Source organism: Nannobrachium achirus, assembly GCF_963921795.1.
Source record: "Nannobrachium achirus genome assembly, chromosome: 18".
Taxonomy (NCBI): domain Eukaryota; kingdom Metazoa; phylum Chordata; class Actinopteri; order Myctophiformes; family Myctophidae; genus Nannobrachium; species Nannobrachium achirus.
This window is the reverse complement of record NC_137825.1, coordinates 48,020,608-48,038,641: the sequence shown is the minus strand read 5'-3', so window position 1 is coordinate 48,038,641 and position 18,034 is coordinate 48,020,608. Positions and strand designations below refer to the sequence as shown.

The window sequence follows — 18,034 nt, the reverse complement described above, 5'->3', positions numbered from 1 at the left end:
ATATAACCCTGCGCTACAGATTAATTATTGTTAGTTATTTTAATAGAATAAATACAAAGATATGACCTTTATATTACTTTTAATTAGTCCTGACTTCATAGCTCACAATACACAATGTGTATTTCTCCTTGAGAATTGTTTCATCCATTTGACACAGCGGCAAAGCGGCGATGCACATGAGTTACTAGGGCCCAAGGTGGAGGGGCCTTCATTATTTTATACTCAAGGGTCTTCAACAAGTGGTTAAATATCTGAAAACACAAATTGACATGAATCCAAAATTCACTGATGATTGTGCTGTCAAACAATGAAACTACAGCATATGGAATGTATGAAAAAGTTGTGGGGGTCCCTGCGTCATCTCTCACTCAACGCCGCAAAGCGGCGATGCACATGAGTTACTAGGGCCCAAGGTGGAGGGGCCTTCATTATTTTATACTCAAGGGTCTTCAACAAGTGGTTAAATATCTGAAAACACAAATTGACATGAATCCAAAATTCACTGATGATTGTGCTGTCAAACAATGAAACTACAGCATATGGAATGTATGAAAAAGTTGTGGGGGTCCCTGCGTCATCTCTCACTCAACTAAGGGGTTCTTGGCCTGAAAACGCTGAAGACCCCGGCTTTAGCTGTTGAAAAATAGCAGATCTACAAGCTCACCGTGCGGCAACGAGTGCTTTCTTTGAATATATGTACTTTTTAAGCGAACATTTGTAACTCAAATTTTTGCTTCTGGGGGGTCCCCGGAACTAAATATTTTGAGATGGGGGTCCGTGGCCAAATAGCCTACATATAATTTTGGGGGTCCTTCACATGAAAATGTTTGAGCACCACTGACATAAGAACATAGGTTTTTCAAAAAACCTTAGAAGGATTTGAAATACTCAGACTCTGCACAACTTTTCATTATTTTTCAAAAATAGCAGATCTACAAGCTCGCAGCGCGGCACTCGGTGCCACGCTGTGAGCTTGTATATCTGCTATTTTTCAACAGTTAAAGTACAGAGGGCCCAGAATTTGGTGTGACACCCCTGCGTTTGAGAACCACTGTGCTGCACTAACTGGAACAGAGCCTTCATTAGAATCATTGGTAACACCTGTGAAGGAAGTAAGGAAGGGGCCCAATTATTTTCCAATTATTTTCCTCTGCTGTGCACAGAGCCGATTGATTGATTGATTGATTGATTGATTGACTGATTGATTGCATACTTTATTAGCCGTTTGCATAGGAAAAGCACTGGACAGTACAGTTCAGATACAATGTCTAGCCTACTAATAGGACTTAAACCCAAGAAAGCACTATGTCTTGTTTTGGGGTCCTTGGTACTCAATTCATTCATCGGGATCCACATAGGCTACTAGTCTTTAGGGCTGAGGCTACTGTAAATCTCAACTACTTGACAGTGGCAATACATTTTTTTTTTTTTTTTTTTTACAAAATCGTTCTGTGATATTTATATATGAAAATTGGCACATTTTGGACAGCTGAGGACTGCGCTGACCATTTGAATACACACATAAAGGAACACTCTGTCTTGGTCTGTTACTGTAATTATAACGTAATCCTCTTTGTCCCAAGTGGGACAAGGCTTCGACGATTTGCCTCTGTAAGCAACAGACCTTTGGTCTGACTTTACTCACGCCCCCACCATTTAGAATGATGTCTTTTTCCAGTACAGCTTCCAATAGGGAAAGTTACATAAAAGTATGTTTATGTAACTAATGCTGTAATAATGTTGATTTGTCTCAAAAGATACATTTGTGGTTTTAGCTCTCCTGGTCTCTCCGTGCTGCCTGCATTGTATAACCATGCCATTATTTCACCAAAACGAACAATGACAGGCCTTGATTATAGCGTCGTTGTCGGGTGGAAACCTTGCATGTCCAAAAGCGTTCGTTTTGTATTTATCATTTAAAAAAATGAACTAAACTAGTGAAAACAGCTGATCTACAAGCACACCGTGTGCTTCTAGATCGGCTGTTTTCACTACTTTTGTGCGACGGCCTTGTCTGATGAAGCAGGGCTTTTACTTTGCGAAAACATGTACAAATTTGAAACTTGGAGATACGAGGTTTCTTCCCGACAGTGACGATATACATTGAACAATCTGCTTGCATTGCTATGGTTTCATTTGCTGCTGACATGTGGGTTCAAATTAACGTAATCAAACTGTTGTCAAGCCATCTAACAGTCACCTGAAACGCTAGCTTTTGTCTTATCCACTAAGCTAGCGTTACCTATTTAGGTACGCTATCTAGTTTCTGGTGTCTAGTTTCTGCTTTCTCTGCTTTTTAGGTAACATTACTTCCTCCCTTTGTTCAGCTCCACTGATTGACAAAGACAGATGGCTATACAGATAGATAGATTAGATTACTATCGCACGCTACTGCTGGAGTTAGTGAAATTTGCTGTGGTCGGAAATAATTTGAAAATAAATAGTACTCTAGAAAGGTGCAATTCTGGGAAATTGCAAGTGTGGTTGCCGTGATGCGAGTTACACTTGCAAATGAATTCCGTCCTTGTCCCTTTTATGCCCATATATGGAGATCCCTGATGTCATCAATAATAAGCCCATATCTTGGAATGCCCATATACAGTTTTCAACCAGTGGTCCGGGGACCACCAGTGGTCCTTGAGGGGGTTCCATGTGGTTCCCAGCTAATGGTAACAAAATGGACCCTTATAGTAGATATTTTATTCTCGAGGGTGTAAAATTAACTCAGATTATTATGTAAAGTGTGTATAACATCGATATTCTATTCTGGGCATGTCATAACATTCAGAGAAATATATTATTGGAGTAGAGAGAATAAAGTATATTACTTATATTACATATTGGGATCATAACCCATTTAGAACGGGTACACATATTGTGTATCATTATATTATGCTTTAACTATTGAAAAATAGCAGATCTACAAGCTCACAGCGCGGCACCGAGTGCCGCGCTGCGAGCTTGTAGATCTGCTATTTTTTAAAACTCGTGAAAATTTGAATTTTGACCCGATTCTATAAGTGTCTTTTGAATCCTTCTAAGGTTTAAAAAAAATAATAACCTATGTTTCTATGTCAGCAATCTGGCCAGCCATCGTCAAAGAAAAGGTCCTTTTCACTTAACTGGAGCTCAGTTGGTCTGTTCTTGAGAGACTACTATGTCAGTGGTTCTCAAACCTTTTCATGTGAAGGACCCCCGAACTGATATTTATTTGTCCACGGACCCTCATCTCAAAATATTTAGTTCCAGGGACCACCCAGAAGCAAAAATTTGAGTTACAAACGTTCGCTTTGAAAATACATTATATTCAAATATTTGCACACATTATTTCACAACTTTTTCAAAAAATAGCAGATCTAAGCTCGCAGCGCGGCACTCGGTGCCACGCTGTGAGCTTATATATCTGCTATTTTTCCACTGGTTAAAGCATTCAATAATTCTAGGCGTAAATGGGTTAAGGCATATATCAAAATAACTCTTAGATGACTTGACATGAAATGACAAGACAAGACAAGACAAGACAAGACAAGACAAGACAAGACAAGACAAGACAAGACATGGTCATTCGTCAAGTTGCTGTAATTTCTTGACAGGCGCCATCAAGGCACAGTCTTGAGGGATGCGAGGGGATGTCACCTGCGCACAACAAATTGGCTTTGTTTATGTGCCGCCGCCGACCCCGGCCTTTTCACTGTACCTCCACCATTAATTGGGAAGTGACTTCTGAAGTCCCTGTTGTGCTCCCTCGGCTTTTAATGAGACAAGGTCATACCGTTGACCGTGAAGAGTGCACATCAAAGAAATGTGTGGCGTCGTGCGTACGGGCAGCCGAGCACGGGGAAGGCCTCTGAATCACAAAGGAGGAAATAAACGTGTGGAAAACCGTATTTAACCCTGCAAGGCCTAGAATTAATTGTGGGCTCGCTGAAAGCATTATCCTCAAAATGACAATCTATCAGTCAAGTTCTCCTCAAAATGATGTAATCTATCAGTCAAGTTCTCCTCAAAATGACATAATCTATCAGTCAAGTTCTCCTCAAAATGATGTAATCTATCAGTCAAGTTCTCCTCAAAATGACATAATCTATCAGTCAAGTTCTCCTCAAAATGATGTAATCTATCAGTCAAGTTCTCCTCAAAATGACGTAATCTATCAGTAAAGTTCTCCTCAAAATGATGTAATCTATCAGTCAAGTTCTCCTCAAAATGACGTAATCTATCAGTCAAGTTCTCCTCAAAATGACGTAATCTATCAGTCAAGTTCTCCTCAAAATGATGTAATCTATCAGTCAAGTTCTCCTCAAAATGACGTAATCTATCAGTCAAGTTCTCCTCAAAATGACGTAATCTATCAGTCAAGTTCTCCTCAAAATGATGTAATCTATCAGTCAAGTTCTCCTCAAAATGATGTAATCTATCTATCAAGTTCTCCTCAAAATGATGTAATCTATCAGTCAAGTTCTCCTCAAAATGACGTAATCTATCAGTCAAGTTCTCCTCAAAATGACGTAATCTATCAGTCAAGTTCTCCTCAAAATGATGTAATCTATCAGTCAAGTTCTCCTCAAAATGATGTAATCTATCAGTCAAGTTCTCAAAAATGACATAATCTATCAGTCAAGTTCTCCTCAAAATGATGTAATCTATCAGTCAAGTTCTCCTCAAAATGATGTAATCTATCAGTCAAGTTCTCCTCAAAATGATGTAATCTATCAGTCAAGTTCTCCTCAAAATGACGTAATCTATCAGTCAAGTTCTCAAAAATGACATAATCTATCAGTCAAGTTCTCAAAAATGACATAATCTATCAGTCAAGTTCTCCTTGACAGTACAAAGGCAGGGCCCTTAGCCAATGAGGTGCAGCCAAAGGGTAGATCTTTGTGCCCATACATGGTGTTACATGCGAGCCCACACTGTTTCGTAGGAACAGTATTTCTAGTGTCTAGTGTTGTAGGAGTCCTAATCAGAGGAAAATGTAATGTTTAAAAAAAGTTTTTGTAAGGTTTTATAGCCATTAAGCCATAAATCATAAATCATGCTCTAATTTACATTTTGGGGATATCTTTCACAATATACGTAAATGTTCTAGATATTCTAATTATCACAAAAACAAATTGCAGGCATTTTACGTGTGTTTTTGTGAGGAATAGCTTCAGTGAAAAAGTGAGATGTTGTGTGAATGTCAGCCTCTGTGTGGGGGTATTCATATGCAAATATCGTGGCCAATGGCATTGTAATGCTAAACAATAGGATCCAATGGTGACATTAATGTGAAAAAAAAGACCAGGAAAACAAATCATTTAAACTCTTTCTTTGATGAAATATAAATGTGTCCAACAAGCGACAGTGAGCCTTGCAGTGTTAAGCTGCTCTTTTGGCAGGGAGCTCTTGTATTAATTAAACATCTTTGGCGGCTCTGGCGCCGCTGGAGGTTTGTTCTGATTTCACTGTGATCTTCACAAGAAACACAAGCCAAGTCGCTCTTTTTTTTAATGTTTTATCTTGGGCCATACAAGGTGCCGTTTGCAGAGAGTCTCCAGTCCTCAAACCCAGTGCTTCTCAACCTGTGGGTCGGGACCCCCAGGGGGGTCGCCAAATTATTTTGGGGGGTCCCCAGATGATTAACTTAATGTGCAACGTTTTTTCTCACTCAACAGTAAACAAACCAACATAACGTTTAAGCGTATAGAGGGTTTATGCACATTTCTAATGTGACAGTTTAAGGACTTTTTTAATACCTCTAAAATGACACATTAAACTTTGGCCAAATTGTCAAATATGAGAGGCAGAAATTGTGAAAATAGCCGATCTACATGCTCACAATGCCTCGCAACAATAGAACCATGTTACACAAAATGTAATGTCTCAACTCTTAGTGCTCGTAGGGTGAGGGGGTCCCCAGTTGAAATCTGGTTATTTTTATTCACGGCCTGAAAAGGTTGAAAACCACTGCTCAAACCTGCCAAAGACACGCACCTGCCACAGAACCAGCCCCCCCCCCCCCCCCCCCAACACACACACACACACACACACACACACACACACACACACACACACACACACACACACACACACACCCTATCACTCTTTTCTAGCTATAGCGTGTCTACAGTATAATGAGCATTTCCCGAGCACTCTCTCTCTCTCTCTCTCTCTCTCCCCCTCTCTCTCTCCCTCCCTCCTCACTCCGAGGTGGAGAAGCTTATCGCCTGGCAACTGCAATTAAAGTACAACAAGCCGGCAGTGGTGGTGGCAACGGCACCGTACGGGTGTGCGCGGCGCTCCGCACGGTGCCTCTCCGCGTTTGCGTGCGCGGCCGACGGACGCGACGAGAGAGAGAGAGAGAGAGAGAGAGAGAGAGAGGTAGAGAGAGGGAGCGAAACGCATGCCGAAGAGTTGGACAGGTGAATGGCAATTAGAACTGCGGTGTGGGAACGCGTACGGTGAAGTTGTTGTTTCTGGAGGGGAGAAGAGAGGAGAGGGGCTTTGGCAGGGAGCAGGTGGAAGGGAAGGAGTGGACCGCCGGTCTTTTTTTCGGGCTCTCGCGGACTCGACAGGTATGTGCGTGCGTGCGTGCGTGCGTGTGTGTGTGTGTGTGTGTGTGTGTGTGTGTGTGTGGGTGCGCGTGCAAGTGTGTGTGTGTTGGACTTTAAAGTAGCGGAGGAAAGCGGAGTGTGGCAGTGGTCGCATGTGTCATTTCAACATGTGTCATATTTACTTTGTCGCACAATGGACAGCGAAAACAGCAGATCTGCAAGCTCACAATGTGTTATGTCATGTACTGTACATCTTTTCTTAAATGAAAAAAAAAAAGAAATGTAATTGTTCTTTACAAAATAGCAAATCGTCGCGGCTGTCGGGAGGATGTCCAAAACGGCGAAAGTAGCAGATGTACAATCGCTTTTTGAGCTTGCTGCTACCTTTGATGATTGTGTGTGGTATGATCAAGTGGGGTTGTTAATTCATAACAAATGTATTAATTAATTTATAACTGTACTGTACTGTACTGTACTGCAACGTTTTCAGGCCAAGGACCCCTTAGTTGAGGGAGAGATGAAGCAGGGACCCCCACAACCTTTTTGTAGATTCCATATAGTTTCATTGTTTGACAGCACAATCATCAGTGTATTTTGGATTCATGTCAATTTGTGTTATCAGATATTTAACCACTTGAACCATCAATACTTAATAAAGTTGACCTCGCTTTCACTCTGTACTTGGTCTGCTCTTTTTCCCTTCTGCACAAGCTCTTTGCCGACGCCTCGCAGCTTGAGGCTATTTTTGGCTAAAGGTCTCCGAATATGGACACTAGGGTTCAAGTGGTTAATATAAAAAAGGAGAAAAAAACTTTCTATCCCTCAAAGATTTGGAGGACCCCCTGTAGTAACTCTGAGGACCCCCTAGGGGTCCCGCACCCCCTGTTGAAGACCCATGCTGTACTGTACTGTACTGTATTGTACTGTACTGTACTGTACTGTACTGTACTGTACATATGTTGTACGGTGTTGTACTGCATTGTACTGTACAGTGTGTAATACAGAGACCTAGAGACCGGAGGGTTTCTAGGTATTTCCAAAGCTCACGGTGTGAAAGTGGTGTTGTACCGTAGCATTACCGCTCCGAGCGTCTGCCAAGGTTTCCCTAGCACTTGCTGCAAAGGTATGCATTCATTCTTGTAGCCTGACACCTGCCTTCACGCACACGCACACACACACACACACACACACACACACACACACACACACACACACACACACACACACACACACACACACACACACACACACGCACACACACGCACACACAAGCTTGTGCCTCATGTTGCAAGCTTAAGTGTAAGTGGAAATTGAGTAGCTGATTAAAAACAATGACCCATTGAATGAGTGGGTCACTCATTCATTAAAGTAATGTAATTGCCTACCTTTGCACGGTAGTGTTACGAAGCGTTCTGCGATGAATAATTCTCATCGTGGTTAAATGTTATATAATAACAGTAGTAAACACATTTATCCTATCAATTACTCACTCCCTACTTTAACACTTGCGATGCCAAAAACGCCCGGGAATGTGATAGGAATTACCGCGGTGAGACACACCACTGCCCGTTATCACGTCCAGGGACGTGTTAGCTGGTTACCATGGTAACCAGGTACATGGGTGCTGCGACGGCAGCTGGTGAGCTAAAAAACGTCATTTCCCATGATGCAACTCGGCCTCCATCATCGCCAGGAAGCGTGATATAGGATTTATCTCGGAATCTACTTCCAAAAACGCTTTGATCGCTGAGAAACGCTTTTTTTTCTCCACAGCGACACTGGGCCGCGGCGGCCGGCCGCGGTGAAAAAAAAGCACAATGCACCAAGCCCAAATATTCAGTTTCTGACATACAGACGTGTGTGCCAACGGTTCCACAGTCTAGATGAGAACCTGACGGAACTGCGTGTGGGGTCCGTTATAACAGTAATGATGTCATTAACTGACTCAGATGCCCTACACATAAACCTGTACATGAGGTTGCGTAGCACAGCAGAGCAGGTGGGAACCCCGACACTCACAAACATCTGGCTTGCACTGGAGCTTCTCAGAGCTCTCAACAGGAGCCTCATACAGTCATTATAGGCCACTGTGAGACGTCTGATGCTGCCTGGTCTGTAGCGACTCCAAAGGTGGGCAGTATACAGTGGTGTACGAAAGGATCTAAAAAGAGATAACTTCACTTGGGCATACAGCTACCGCCGCTGTCTAATAGATGTCCTATATTTATATTTGTATATACTCTCAGAACGAGGATTTAGCGAGGTTGGCATTGCGAGTACCTCCCAACCACTTAAACCCCATATTATGGTTGACCGGAGTCCTTCAGGGCTCTATACTAGTGTACGCTCTGTTTTCTGTTGTTGTGGGGAAAGCTTTCGCCGGAAAATAGCCGACCGACAAGCTCCCCGCGGTGCGGGCGCTGGGGTTTGATGACTTAATCGTGCTGAATCGTGGGTTGTCACCCACCCGCTCGTTAAGACGATCCAATGCCGTGTGGAGAGAGAGAGACAGAGAGAGAGAGAGAGAGAGAGGGTAGCCCAGGGAACCATGGCGGAAACCGCGTCACACTTCTGCAATGCCAGACGCCACAAAAATCGAGGACATTAGAATCCCCCGATGATTTGAGAGTTGAGTTGGAAACGGGAGAGAGAGAAAGAGACAGAGAGTCAGAAAATAAACTCAGTCTCTCCTCAATGATGATTGGTAATAATGATGATCAGATCCACCATAGATCCTTGCACATCTACGGGGTATACTTCATGGTGTTGTGGTGGGGGGGGGGGGGGGGGGGGGGGTGTAAATGACCCAAATCAAATATATTTACTTGTGAGCAGTGAACTATTTGAATAACTGAGCGCCGGGCCAGACCTAATCTGCCAATGAAGGGCACATTTTCTTTGCAATGGCAGATTTGTCTGGCCACGTGTGGCTATACCTGCCCATCACCTAGGGGTCTAGGGCTTCCAATCCATCGGTGCATCCGTCTTGGCCGAACTTCCATAACGATACATTTGGCCGGTGTTTAGGGGAGTGAAGCCGGGCGCGGGGGGAAGGATCTTTGTTGCTGCACACATACTTGTATGGGCTGAGGCAGTCAGTGAGGAGTGCTGAGCGGGAGCAGTAGGATGAAGGCTCTGCTTCTTCCCAGTGGGGGCTCCTCGTTGGCAGATGAGCCAGTAGGGTACTCATCATATAGTATGTATATATACATATGTGTATACATAGGGCATTAACAACTTCAGATTTTTTTAAGTCGACTCAGCTCATAGTCCGAGCGTTACGGGCAAAAATCGTGCACTTTGCGATACAAGCATGAAATTTGGCACACAGTTAAAACAGACCATATGGACAATGTTTGGCTATAGGGGCATTGCAGATTTATCTTGGGAAACTTGTGGGAGACTTTTCACAGTCCCTTTTCACAAAACTGTGAAAAGTGATGACTCATCACTAAACCATAGTTTTATGGGGTCAGTTTTTAGCCCAAGGAATGTTTTTTGTGCAAAACAAATGCTTGCATTGGATTCAGAATCACGAAAAAACCCTAGTTTGACCCCTCACATGCTACTTGAATCAGATGTATTGTTTGTATTATTTTACTGAATAGTAGCCCAATTAAGTCTATGAGACCCCAACTTTGATTGGCTCCCACAAGTTTCCCAAGACAAATCTGCGATGTCACTATAGCCAAAATGTTCCATATGGCATGTTCTCCATTCCATCATAATACTGCCCGAAACGCCCGGACTATCAGTAAAAACGGTCACATTTATCACTGCAATTGTGACACATTTCAAATCCTCTGCTTGGACCTGCAGCTGCTCTCTCTCTCTCTCTCTCTCTCTCTCTCTCTCTCTCTCTCTCTCTCTCTCTCTCTCTCTCTCTCTTTCTTTCTCTATCTCTTTCTTCCATTCTTGAAACCACAGTGATGGAGCTTGTACGACCAAGAATTTCACCCACTTGGTTTACAATCTGTAAACCTGTGATGAGTTGAGTTGAGCTGTCAGCAGGGACCTGGTTGGACCATAGCGCTCTGGATTCAGTAACAGTACTGTACTCTAGGTCAGGGGTTTTCAAAGTGGGTGACGGGGCACCCTGGGGTGCCGTGACGGCAGTCCAGGGGTGCCGCGAGATAATTTGATAATATTTGGAATTTATTTGGACACTTGAAAAAATATTTAGTATCATTTTAAACTTGAAGTACAAAGTTATTTTCAGTCAGTTCTAACCAAAATGGCTATTATCGCAATGTTTTCCTCGCAACATAATCACTAAAATATCGCCACTGTCGGGCAGAAACCTCGTATCTCCAAGTTTCAAATGTGTACGTCTTTTGGTAAAGCAAAACCCTGCTGTCCCTGCTGTCGCACAAAACTAGTGAAAACAGCCGACCTACAAGCACACAACGCCAATGGTAGCCAATCAGGAGGGAATATGGGAAATGGGACAGATCCATGTTGATGACATGACTTTAGAGATACTGTGTACCGCTTTCCGTGATTTTAGGGCAAAATCTGTAGGAGCAGTGTCCAAAAAAATATTTAAAAAAAAACGGCCAGATGGTGGCGCTAAACGGGACAGATGCATTTTGATGACATGGCCAATCAGAATCAAGGAATGGAACTAGACGTTTTAGAATTGCCATTTTTCAATTGCTGAAGCATAAAATAATGGTTAAAGTGGTTCAAATCCAACGTGACACATGATTTGCGTTCCCAGTCTAAATGGGTAAAATAGCGAAGATAACATCAAATATCTCTTTTGGGTCTCAAGCTAAAAGGTTTTGGGAGCACATGGGTCTACTGCAGTGGTTCTCAACCTGTGGGTCGGGACCCCCAGAGGGGTCCCCAAATTATTTTGGGGGGTCCCCAGATGTTAAGCTAAATGTTAACATTGTTTTCTCACTCAACAGTAAATGAACCAACATAACGTTTAAGTGTATAGAGGGTATCTGCACATTTCTAAAGTGACAGTTTAAGGACTTTAAAGACCTTTTTAGTACCTCTGGTCAAACATTGGTCAAATTGTCAAATATTAGAGGCTGAAATTGTGAAAATAGCAGATCTACATGCTCGGTTGCGAGGCGTTGTGAGCATGTAGATCGGCTATTTTCACAATGGAATAGATCGAGTCAAACTAAAAGTAATGCCAACTCCTACAATTCCAAGTGCTTGTGCAGGGTGGGGGGTCCCCAGTTCAAATATGATTATTTTGGGGGTCACAGCCTGAAAAGGTTGAGAACCACTGGTCTACTGCACTGTACCCATTCCAAGCTGCATGAGGTCATGGAGGACAACACCAAAGGAATCCCTGTATCCACCTCTCTATATATAATCCTCCCCCCCCGCCGTGCCTCACCACATGAAGGATGCCCACCTGTCCTCCCCACCGCTGGCAGCTTGGGCGGGCGCTGGCTGTGTCCACTGTGGGGGACAACAGGGGGGACGGGGGAGGGGACAGAAAAGGTCACACATCCAGCTCTTAAGTGCCACCCTGTCAGCCCGTCTCCCCGTCAGCTGGATGAAAGTTAAAGATAAAAATACCTGCAGACAAGCAGGCACACAGAGACACATCTGCTCACACATACTGTACGCACTCGCACTCGCGCACACACACACACACACACACACACACACACACACACACACACACACACACACGCACACGCACTCGCACGCACACACACACACATTCGTGATGGAAGAACGCACGTTCAACTCCACGCGCGCTCACGCACACTCGCTCGCGCGGTTAGCGTGTGTGAACACGCACTGGCTCCATTTGGTTACATTTCTACTGTGCAGGCTTTGAGTTCAATGAATTGGAGGTGATCTATCTATCATTGTCAGCATCGAGTGGTTTATCAAAAGCATTTGACGGACGCTTGACTTATGACTCAAAGGGAGGAAATGCCCTTTCATTTCAATTTGGTCGGGGACACTCGCGTCAAAGTAGATTTAACCATTTATTGCATAAATGGAATACAGTTAAACTTGGTGATGAAGGACTCCACGTTCGGAGATGTTCCCTGAATTGTATTCGTGCAGCATGCTAGGCAAAATCAGGGAACTTTAAGCAAAACCCCCATAGGGATACAACAGCAGTACAATACCAATACATTGACATATAAGCCTGAATCAACGTAAACGTAAATCACAAGTATTTGAGCCTATGCCAGACTCTGATCGAAGTGGAGGCTGGGGTGGAGGAGGCAGCTAAGCAGAAGCAGATCCGAAGCTTTGGATCAAAGACAAGCAGTGAATGCAAGCCGTATTTAATGAAGCCTCCCTTACTGAGCGTGAGCTCTGATTGGAGTATGACAGTGTGACGTAATGACCAGCAGATCTGTGAGTGAGGAATGGGAAAGGAGCCAACTGAGAGCTGTTTACAGACTCTTGTGTCCTGCATAAACTAACGTTTCTTTTGTTCAGTTATTTTTTTCTAATTACTTAACTTTTTATCCCATGAATTTGAAACCCATTTTTTCAGCGCCCAGTGCCAATTGCCTAAGCTGTAGTCCTGAGCAGTACTCTCCCTATGCCAACCTGGGGAGAGCCCCGAACTGAGCTCAGTACATGAGGAGAGAGCAGGCTGCTTCTTATCACCTGACAGGGGGGAGCTTCCCCAGTAGGACGTAGCGCGTGGAAGGAACACGTTATTCCAATGGAGGAATTGAAAGAATGACTACATATTTACCCATAGCAAATCCATTCCAACATTATGTACATGAGGTATAATAACGTATTATATCATGCCCACAATCGGGACGCTATAGGGTTAATGTGGTTGCTGCAGTTGCACACATGTCTTTTACCCAGTTAAACTCTATGCTTGGGTGACCTTCGAGTGCCATAAGGCTTTAAAGGGGCCACACCATGCTTTTAAAAATATATATTTTATAAAAAAATATTAGTCCATAATATGGTTTTATACAGGTTTTAGCCTAAACAACCACTCGGATATTGAAATGTCATGTTCTGTCTGTCTCTAATTCTAAGCCATTTCAGATGCAATACCAAAATGCCCTTTGTTGACAATGGGGAGCTGTCTTTGGGCTAAAATTGGAACGATACAGAGAAGATTAGCATGATAGCACCATGCTAATCTTCTCTGTATCGTTCCAATTTTAGCATGGCACCATGTTAATCTTCCCTGTATCGTTCCAATTGTATCACCACTTTACCCCGCCCACCCCATAGTCTCAATAGAATCCACCCCAAAAGTACCGCCCCTTCTCTTCAGTTGCTAGGAAACTGAAGTGGAGAGGCGGTACTATCGAAATGAGCCCCCCGTGACAAAGAATGGGGCCGATTTCAAAAGAGTACCGTTCAGACACGCCCATTTAGAAAATCACTGAAACGAAATAAGGTTTAGAGTTAATGTAGAGTTAATGAATTATTTTGGGGGGGCTTGAAGAGACACTGGGAAGACCAAAAAACTAGAAAAAATGATTTTTTTTTAAAATTCATGGTATAGTCCCTTTACTGGTAGCGACTTCTCTGTTCTCGCTCTACATTAAACATCGAAAATAGCAGATGTACAAGCTCACAGGCTACGGTTTAAGTGGTTAGGATTCTTCTCTTAAAACCCAATACCAGCACTTCAACTCCCCTCTCATCCAGCGTCATCCCAGCTGGGTCCCTGAGTGTCAGTGGAGGGGAGAACGCAGTAGATTGCAGTGACGTCATTACGTGTGCGTCCCGCGTCTCTGACGCATTCACGTTGCCTAGAGACGCATTCACGTCATTGTCCTGGGGTCCCACGGACGCATCGCCTCCATTGGAGTCCACGTTAAAATAATTTACCACGTCGCGAAAAGAAATATATTTTAAAAAGTCCACAGACGCCACCATTGTTCATGGGTGAAGAAGGCATGCTACTTTACCCTACGTTAACACAAATGAAATCCGCGTAGAAAGTCTTAAAACAGACGATAGAACTAACGACAGTGTGTGTTTTGAATCCATTTTGTGCGCCGTGCATGGTCACAGAATTCAATGGGTGCCTGAGTTTTAGCGTAGCACCGTGCCGCTCTCTGACCATAGTGGCACAGCGTGTCAGGTGTTACACCAAAAAGGGTTCCCCCACAGAACGTGTATGGCATGGCACGGCGCAGAAACGTGACGTCTCTACACTGCAGCTGCTACGTTTAGCTATATGCTAAAGCTACTGCCGTTTCTGCTCTTCTGAGGCACAGAATGAGGCTGGCAGAGGGTCATAAACTCATTAAGTCATAAAAAGACGTCTGATTTTCAAAGCGGAGAAACTAATTATCTGTGATTTACAACAGCCGTTCTCCCGAGCGCTCCTCGTTCTCATAGTATTACGTCTCTTCCATAGAGTGGTCTCTCCATACACAGTGGTGAGAAAAGTATACTCAAATGTTTTACTTAAAGGGGGCGGGACACCGGCCGAAATTTAACATTATGATACAGTAGGTCACGTGGTCTTTCTTCAAACGGTCTGAAAAGGAGGCGGGGCTGTATCTGTTATTAGTGAATGTATACTTCGTCCGTCGTGCGGTGCCGCGCACAACGTGATGTGTTGTTGTTAGCTGGTAGCGCCGCACCGCACGGCTATTTTCAAGAGCTATTGACACACACACACACACACACACACAACGCACGCACACACACACACACAGGCTACCACAGACTTCAGTCCTCCGGAGCTCCGGTGAAGCACTGGAGCACTTTTTAGCAGAGATGGCTGCTAAAAAGTGGTCCGGAGCTCCGGTGAAGCACTGGAGCACTTTTTAGCAGAGATGGCTGCTAAAAAGTGGTCTGTGCTGCGGAGGACCCTCGTTCTAATCTCTGACACCTTTTTGTTAGAAGACTTGTACCCTGTACGCGGTTAGGGGGGATTCTATAGCAGATTATATCAAATGTTTACCCCTAGAACTGCTTGTTTTAAAATTCGTTTTATGAATTGTCGCATTTTCTCCTCGCACAGTTCTGTTGGGGTTGTTTCACTAGATAATACTCAGCGCTCAACTCCGCCCCCTCCCGTCATATTACCCAATCAAATTAATTTAATTCAGTTACTGTACAGAAAGTACTACTTTCAGTACAGTAACTACAATAAATTAATTTGATTGGGTAATTTAACATGGGGGTGCATGACATCATTAAAAAAATTGGCTAATTTGATAGCCATAATTAGCTGTTTTGGCCGTGTCACGCCCACTTTAAGTAAAAGTATCTATACTGCAAGTAAAAGTCCGGAATTCAAAATGTACTTGAGTAAAAGTATAGGCTACACTTAGGACTAAAAGTAAAAGTACTCATTATGCACAATTATTCTGTATCACATGTTACCAAATAATATCCTTTGAAAATAGCCATGGCTGAAGTGGTTATGTAGGCTATACTTTTCAAAGTAACTAGTAAAGTTTTCAAATAATTGTAGTGGAATAAGTACAATATTTGCCTCTGAGATGTAGTGGAGTAGAAGTAAAAGTAATGAAAATTGGAAATACTCCAGTAAAGTAAAAGTACCTTAAATTGTACTTATAAGTACAGTACTTGAGAAAATTACCTTTTTATTACCCCAAGAAAAGAAAAAAAAAGACCATTATTGCACCAAAGTAATCAACAAGCTAAAACTATACTATCAAAAATGTCCAAACGTTAGCCTAATTGTAAAATAATATAAGATAGAGGCAAACATTTTATAAATAGCCGATCTAAAAGCTCACAATGCAAAAAATAAATAAAATTGGGGACCCATAATTCTTTTCTGGGACTCATTCGAATGACCACCTGTGGGTCCCGAGACCCATTACTTTGAAAACCTATTAACATCACTGGTACAGCAGTTTACAGTGAGCGGCGGTGGGTCCGCTTGGCACGGGCTCCCCGCGATGTTCAGATGCGCCGTTTATCCCTCCCTGCGGCGGGGAGGGTGGGGGCGGGGCCGGCGTCTCTCAGCGGGGAAACCGCCGTCCCTGGCGTGGCAGCGTCGAGCCCAAATTAGCGTCTATTTGGGGAATGAAAATGCAAAGCGACATCGGTGTCGGATTCTAAAAAAAAATGTCTCTGGCCCGGGGCCAGTCGGTTGTGTGCTTCTGTCTCAGCATGGGTTGTATTCGGGGCACTCCATTCTTGCAGGAAATGTGGCCCGGCAGGGGGGCCAACCGTATGTGTGTGTGTTTGCGCTGTGTGCGCGGAGCGAGGTTGGGGGGATTTATGTTTTGCATGTGTACATATTAAGTTGTCTGCGCCCGAGGGAGCCATTCAAGCCTCTCCTGTTGAGCAGAGATGAGAGGAGATCTCTATTTTCCTCACTCTCTCTCTCTCTCTCTCAGTCACACACACACTGAGACACACACACACACGCACACACACACAAAGTCACACGCATACACACAAATCACACTTAATTGAACGTAAGCGAAGACAAGCATATCCAGCTGATGAGGCTTTGTAAATCATAGATGATTGTTTAGGATTGTGGACAACGCCATTAGCCATCCCCATGTAATTGCTTCTTTCTTTTTTTTTTACATATAATTTTTATCCCACTATTTTGTAACCCATTTTATTCACCCAGTGCCAATTGCCTAAGCTATATAATCTTGGGCCCTGCTCTCCCTCTGCCGCGCCTGGAATGGACTGACCTCATGCTTCCTTCAAAGCATGAGTAGTCCAAGTTGTTTCTTTTCACCTGACAGGGGGGGTTTCCCCGGGATGGACGTAGCGTGTGGAAGGAACACGTTATTCCAACCAGTTCCTTTCCCCTCCATCAGGCGCCCCGGCTGGCCAGGGGGAGGCAGTATAGAGACCAGGATTACTGCATGTTTTTGTGAGGGTGTCTACCCTAGGAGACATGGGGAGAACATGCAAACTCCACACAGAAAGGCCCTTTCGCCAACCCCACCTAGGGTGTGGGCGCTGATGACACGGAGGAGAGAACACGCCCCCAGCGCCACCAACTGCGCCACCGTGCCCCCTTTCTAGTTTCTTTCTAGTGTGACATTGATCACTTGATTGGTTCTAGGCATTCTAGGTAGTGATGGTTATGCGTTGTGTACGATATCATGGGGCAGGGGTGTCGCACCAAATCCTGTGCCCTGGGTACAAGGATTCACTGCGGGCCCGCCCCCATGGATGTTCTTCATATGGGGAGGGGGTTAACGCATTTATACTGGGAACGCATTATTACACTTTTTTTCCCCTTTAACTATTGAAAAAATAGCAGATATACAAGCTTGCAGCACGGCACCGAGTGCCTCGCTGTGAGCTTGTAGATCTGCTATTTTTTTAAAGAAATCGTGACAATTTGTGCAAGTCTTTGAATATTTCAAATCCGTCTAAGGTTTTTTTTTTTTTTAAACCTATGTTTCTATGTCAGTGGTGCTCAATCTTTTCATGTGAAGGACCCCCAAAATGATATGTATTTGGCCACGGACCCCCATCTCAAAACATTTAGTTCCTGGGACCCCCCCAGAAGCAAAATTTGAGTTAAAAAATACATACAGTCACATCATTTCTTGCTC

At 43.7% G+C, this 18,034-nt stretch overlaps 1 protein-coding gene across 1 annotated transcript in view; it reads left to right on the top strand.

Annotated features, from left to right (window-relative positions):
• Positions 1-18,034, top strand: part of ankfn1b (ankyrin repeat and fibronectin type III domain containing 1b) — a gene marked incomplete at both ends in the record, with an annotated part of 375,118 nt that overhangs the window by 180,896 nt on the left and 176,188 nt on the right.